The sequence below is a fragment of the Piliocolobus tephrosceles genome, chromosome 8 (assembly GCF_002776525.5).
Source record: "Piliocolobus tephrosceles isolate RC106 chromosome 8, ASM277652v3, whole genome shotgun sequence".
Taxonomy (NCBI): Eukaryota; Metazoa; Chordata; class Mammalia; order Primates; family Cercopithecidae; genus Piliocolobus; species Piliocolobus tephrosceles.
Genome location: NC_045441.1, coordinates 2,562,660 through 2,569,026, shown reverse-complemented (window position 1 = coordinate 2,569,026; position 6,367 = coordinate 2,562,660).

Here is a 6,367-nt window from a genome sequence, read left to right as displayed (position 1 = left end):
AGGTATGGTGGCGGGCACCTCTAGTCCCAGCTACTCAGGAGGCTGAGGTGGGAGAATGGCATGAACCCGAGAGGTGGAGTGTGCAGTGAGCCAAGATTGTGCCACTGCACTCCAGCCTCGGCGACAGAGCGAGACCCCGTCTCAAAAAAATAAATAAACAAATAAAATAAAAGAAGATTATCTTCCCACTGTAGAAGGTAAAAACGCCAGATATGAGTCAGATGCAGTGGCTCTACCTATAATCCCAGCACTTTGGGAGGCCGAAGGGGGCGGATCACCTGAGGTCAGGAGTTTGAGACCAGCCTGGCCAACATGGAAAAAATCCTGTCTCTACTCAAAAATACAAAATTAGCCGGGTGTGGTGGTGCAGGCCTGTAATCCCAGCTACCCGGGAGGCTGAGGGAGGAGAATCGTTTGAACTGGGGAGGAAGGTTTCGGTGAGCCGAGATTGCGCCATTTCACTCAGCCTGGGCAACAAAAACGAAACTCCATCTCAAAAAAAAAAAAAAATTGGCTGGGCGCGGTGGCTCAAGCCTGTAATCCCAGCACTTTGGGAGGCCGAGGCAGGCAGATCACCTGAGGTCAGGAGTTCAAGACCAGCCTGGCCGATGTGGCAAAACCCCATCTCTACTAAAAATACAAAATTAGCCGGGTGTGCTGGTGCGCACCTGTAATCCCAGCTACTCGGGAGGCTGAGGCAGGAGAATCACTTGAACCCAGGAGGTAGAGGAGGCAGTGAGCCGAGATTGTGCCACTGCACTCCAGCCTGGGCAAGACAGAGTGAGAATCCATCTCAAAAACAAAAAACAAAAACAAACAAACACACAAACAGAAAAAAATAGAAGAAATCTGAATAAGGTTAGTGGATTATATCTGTGTCAACATTGTGGTTGTGATATTATTCTGTACTTTTGCATCATTAGGGGATACTGGGCAAAGTGTATTATTTCTTGTTTTTGTTTTGCTTTTTGAAACGGAGTTTCACTCTTGTTGCCCAGGCTGAAGTGCAGTGGCAAGATCTCAGCTCACTGCAACTTCCACCTCCTGGGTACAAGTGATTCTCCTGCCTCAGCCTCCTGAGTAGCTGGGATTATAGGCACCCAGTACAACTCCCGGCTAATTTTTTTTTTTTGGGGGGACGGAGTCTCACTGTGTTCCCCAGGTTGGAGTGCAGTGGCGCGGTCTCAGCTCACTGCATGCTCTGCCTGCTGGGTTCATGCCATTCTCCTGCCTCAGCCTCCCGAGTAGCTGGGACTACAGGCGCCCGCCACCACGCCCAGCTAATTTTTTGTATTTTAGTAGAGACGGGGTTTCACCGCGTTAGCCAGGATGGTCTCGATCTCCTGACCTCGTGATCCGCCCGCCTCGGCCTCCTAAAGTGCTGGGATTACAGGCGTGAGCCACCGTGCCCAGCCCAGCCTATTTCTTATAATAGCATACGGATCTACTGTAAATCGATAAAAATACCAAACAATGAATACATTACTTATAGGTACATGATGGCTTCTTCTGAGGAACAGAGGAGAAAATAGATTTGAGGAGAGGACTTGAGCCCAGGAGTTTGAGGGCAGCCTGGGCAACATAGTGAGACCCTGGTCTCTAAAAAAAAACAAAAAGAAAATTAGCTGGGCATGGTGGTGCATGCCTGTAGCCCCAGCTACTGGGGAGGTCAAAACAGGAGGGTTCCTTGAACCCAGGAGGTCAAGGCTGCTTTGAGCTGTGACTGCACCACTGCACTCTAGCCTGGCTGAAAGGGCAAGACCCTCTCTCAAAAAAAAAAGACAGGCATGGTGGCTCACACCTGTCATCCCAACACTTTGGGAGGCCAACGCGGGCGGATCACCAGAGGTCAGGAGTTCAAGACCAGTCTGCCCAACATGGTGAAACCCTGTCTTTACTAAAAATACAAAAATTAGCCAGGAGTGGTGGCAGGCGCCTGTAATCCCAGCTACTCAGGAAACTGAGGCAAGAGAATTGCTTGAAACCGGGAGGCAGAGGTTGCAGTGAGCCAAGATCGCACCATTGCACTCCAGCCTGAGGACAAGATCAAGACTTGGTCTCAAAAAAAAAACCAAAAAAAAAAAAAACTTGCCCAAAAGTCTCTTGGATGTTGAGGGGTTCAGCTGACATTTGAATAAGGACTATTTGGCTGGGTGCAGTGGCTCATGCCTGTTATCCCAGCACTTCGGAAGGCTGAGGTGGGCAGATCCCTTGAGGCCAGGAGTTCAAGACCAACATGACAACATGGCGAAACTCTGTCTCTATAAAATACAGAAAAAAATTAGCCAAGTGTGGTGGCTCACACCTGTAGCCACAAGTACTTGGGAGGCTGAGTTCAGAGGATCTCTTGAGCCTAACAGGTGGAGGTTGCAGTGAGCTGAGATCACACCACTGTACTCTAGCCTGGGTGATAGAGGGAGACTCTGTCTCAAAAAAAAAAAAAAGAATAGGGAAATAGGGAGCCCCTGATTCCTGTCCATGCATCAGTCCTCTACATTTGAAGAAGCCAAACATCACAGGGTAGAAAGTCAAATAAGTCTTTGAACGGGGTGTGCTGCACACCTGTAATCCCAGCCATGGGAGCCTGAGGTAGGAGAATTACTTGAGGCCAGAAGTGCAAGACCAGCTGGGGCAACATAGCAAGATGCCCCCCGCCCCCACCATCTCCACAAAATAATAATAATAATAATAATAACAGGCTTTGGGCCAGGCGCGGTGGCTCATGCCTGTAATCCCAGCACTTTGGGAGGCCGAGGCTGGTGGATCACCTGAGGTCAGGAGTTGGAGGCCAGCCTGGCTAACACGGCAAAATCTGTCTCTAATAAAAATACAAAAATTACTCAGGCGTGGTGGTGGGCGCCTGTAGTCCTCAATCCTCAGGAGGCTCAGATAGGAGAATCGCTTGAACCCAGGAGGTGGAGATTGCAGGGAGCCGAGATCACACCACTACACTCCAGCTTGGGTGACAGTGAGATTCTGTCTCACAAAAAAAAGAAAAAAAAGTGCCTTTGGCTGAAGGCAGGAGGCGGCAGGGAAAACCAGGAAGAAGCCAGCATGGTCAAACAAGACAGGGAAGTTCAGATGATTTGGCGCCACACTGGATTCTGTTTTTTGTTTTGTTTTGTTTTTTGTTTTTTGCTAATTTTGTTTTGTTGAGATGGAGTCTTGCTCTGTTGCCCAGGCTGGAGTGCAGTGGTGTGATCTCGGCTCACTGCAACCTCCGCCTCCCAGGTTGAGGCAATTCTCCCGTCTCAGCCTCCTGAGTAGCTGGGATTACAGGCGTCCGCCACTACGGCCAGCTAAGTTTTGTATTTTTAGTAGGCGGGGTTTCGCCATGTTGGCCAGGCTTGTCTGGAACTCCTGACTTCAGGTGATCTGCCCGCTTCGGCCTCCCACAGTGTTGGGATTACAGGCGTGAGCCACCATGCCTGGCCCATGCTGGACCCTTTGAATCCATGGATGCCTCTTTGCTTCTCCAAATGCCCTGCGAGCTTGGACACAGACAGGTTTAGATAGAACATCCTGGAGAAATTACTGAGATACTGAGAAACTTGCTGGAGAGAAAGCTGCTTTTTGGGCTTCCTACTATGTAAGGAATTTTAGAAAGAAAGTAAATAAAAAAGCCCAAGATCGCCATCTGTAGGTGAATCGTTTCTTCTGCCAACTCGAATTCTGTCCACAGTTTCTGACACCTAAACGGGTCCAAGCTACCTAGCTCCCCCTCCAGCCTGCACGTTCCACCCAGGAAAAGACAGGATCTGGCGAGTCCAGTCTTGTTCAAGGTTGCCCAGCGAATGGCGGGGCGTGGTGGGTCACATTTGTAATCCCAGCACTTTGGGAGGCTGAGGCGGGCGGATCACTTGAAGTCAGGAATTCGAGGCCAGTTGGCCAACGTGGTGAAACCCCATCTCCACTAAAAATACACACACAAAAATATTAGCTGGGCATAGTGGTGTGCGCCTGTAATCTCAGCTACTAGGGAGGCTGAGGCAGGAGAACCATTTGAACCCAGAAGGCGGAGATTGCAGTGAGCAGAGATTGTACCACTGCACTCCAGCCTGGGCAACACAATGAGACCCTGTCTCAAAAAAAATAAAAATAAAAAAATAAAAAGGCTACCCACAAGTTAGCAAGAGAACTACAACCAAAAATCATGACTTTCAATTATTTTTTTTTTCTTTAAAAATTTGTAAAAAAGCCTGGCACGGTGGCTCACACCTGTAATCCCAGCACTTTGGGAGGCTGAGGCGGGCAGATCATGAGGTCAGGAGTTCGAGGCTAGCCTGACCAACATGGTGAAACCCCGTCTCTACTAAAAATACAAAAATTAGCAGGGCATGGTGGCTTGCACCTATAATCCCAGCTACTCAGGAGGCTGAGGCAGAAGAACTGCTTGAACCCGGGAGGCGGAGGTTGCAGTGAGCCGAGATGGCGCCACTGCACTCCCGCCTGGGCCACAGAGTGAGGCTTCCGCTAAAAAAAAAAAAAAAAAAAAGTTAAAAAAAATGCTTACTATTGGCCAGGTGCAGTGTCTCACACCGGTAATCCCAGCACTTTGGGAAGCCGAGGTGGGCGGATCACGAGGTCAGGAGATTGAGAACATTCTGGCTAACACAGTCTCTACTAAAAATACAAAAAACTAGCCGGGCGTGGTGGTGAGCACCTGTAGTCCCAGCTACTGGGAAGGCTGAGGCAGGAGAATGGCATAAACCTGGGAGGCAGAGCTTGCAGTGATCCGAGATGACACCACTGCACTCCAGCCTGGGCGACACAGCAAGACTCCATCTAAAACAAAAAACAAACAAAAATGCTTAATATTACGATAAAGTACACATAACGTCAAATGTACCATCTTTTTTTTTTTTTGAGACGAAGTCTCGCTCTGTTGCCCAGGCTGAAGTGCAGTGGCCGGATCTCGGCTCACTGCAAGCTACACCTCCCAGGTTCCAGGCAATCTCCTGCGTCCTTTTCCGTAGTATTTGGGACTTTTGTTTGTTTTTTGTTTTAGATGGAGTCTTGCTGTGTCGCCCAGGCTGGAGTGCAGTGGCGCCATCTCGGATCACTGCAAGCTCTGCCTCCCAGGTTCAGGGCATTCTCCTGCCTCAGTCTCCCGAGTAGCTGGGACTACAGGCGCCCGCCACCTTGCCCGGCTAGTCTTTTGTATTTTTTAGTAGATAGGGGGTTTCACCATGTTAGCCAGGATGGTCTCGATCTCCTGACCTCGTGATCCGCCCGTCTCAGCCTCCCAAAGTGCTGGGATTACAGGCTTGAGCCACTGTGCCCGGCCTGCAAATGTACCATCTTAACCACGTTAGTGCATACGGTATATTGGCATTAAACACATCCTCACCGTGGTGCAGCCACCACTATCTCCCAAACTATTTTGCTTTTTTAAATGTTAGACTTTTAAATTTTGTTATATTTTTAGTTTATTTTTTCACCCTACGCCCTGTATTTTTAATTTACCTTTTTTTTTTTTCCTGAGACAGAGTATTACTCTGTCACTCAGGCAAGAGTGCAGTAGTGTGATCTTGGCTCACTGCAATCTCCATCCCCACCCCGGGTTCAAGCGATTCTCCTGTCTCAGCCTCCCAAGAAGCTGGGACTACAGGATCACGCCACCACACACAACTAACATTCTGGTATTTTTTGTAAAGATGGGTTTTCGCCATGTTGTCTAGGCTGATGTTGAACTCCTGCCTTTAAGTGATCTGCCCAGCTTGGCCTCCCAAAGTGTTGGGGTTACAGGCGTGAGCCACTGCGCCTGGCCAATTTAACTTTTCTTGAGACAAGGTCTCACTCTGTTGCCCAGACTGGAGTGCAGTGGCTCGATCCTGGCTCACTGCAGCCCCAACCTTTCAGGGTCAAGCTATCCTCCTGCCTCAGCCTCCTGAGTAGCTGGGACTAAAGGCGTGCACCACCACACCCAGCTAATTTTTAATTTTTAATTTTTTCCCCTCAACTGAACATCTCCAGTGCAATATTCTTTTTAATTTTTTGTAGAGTCAAGCGTCTCACTATTTTGCCCATGCTGATCTCAAACTCCTGGAATGAAATAATTCTTCCACCACGGCCCCCAAAAGTGCTGGGATTACAGGCCCGAGCCACTGTGCCCAGACAATAATTTTTTTTATTTTTAATTTTTGTGGGTACATAGCACACATAATCTCCAGAACTTTCTAATTTTCCACACTGAAACTTTACACCCATTGAATAAGTAACTCCCCATTCCCAGCCCCAGCCCCTGGCACCCACCATTCTACTTTATCTCTCTATGGGTTTGACTCTAGACGCCCCATGTAAGTGAATGCATACGATATGGGTCCTTTTTGTGACTGGCTTATTTCACTTAGCTTAATGTCCTCAA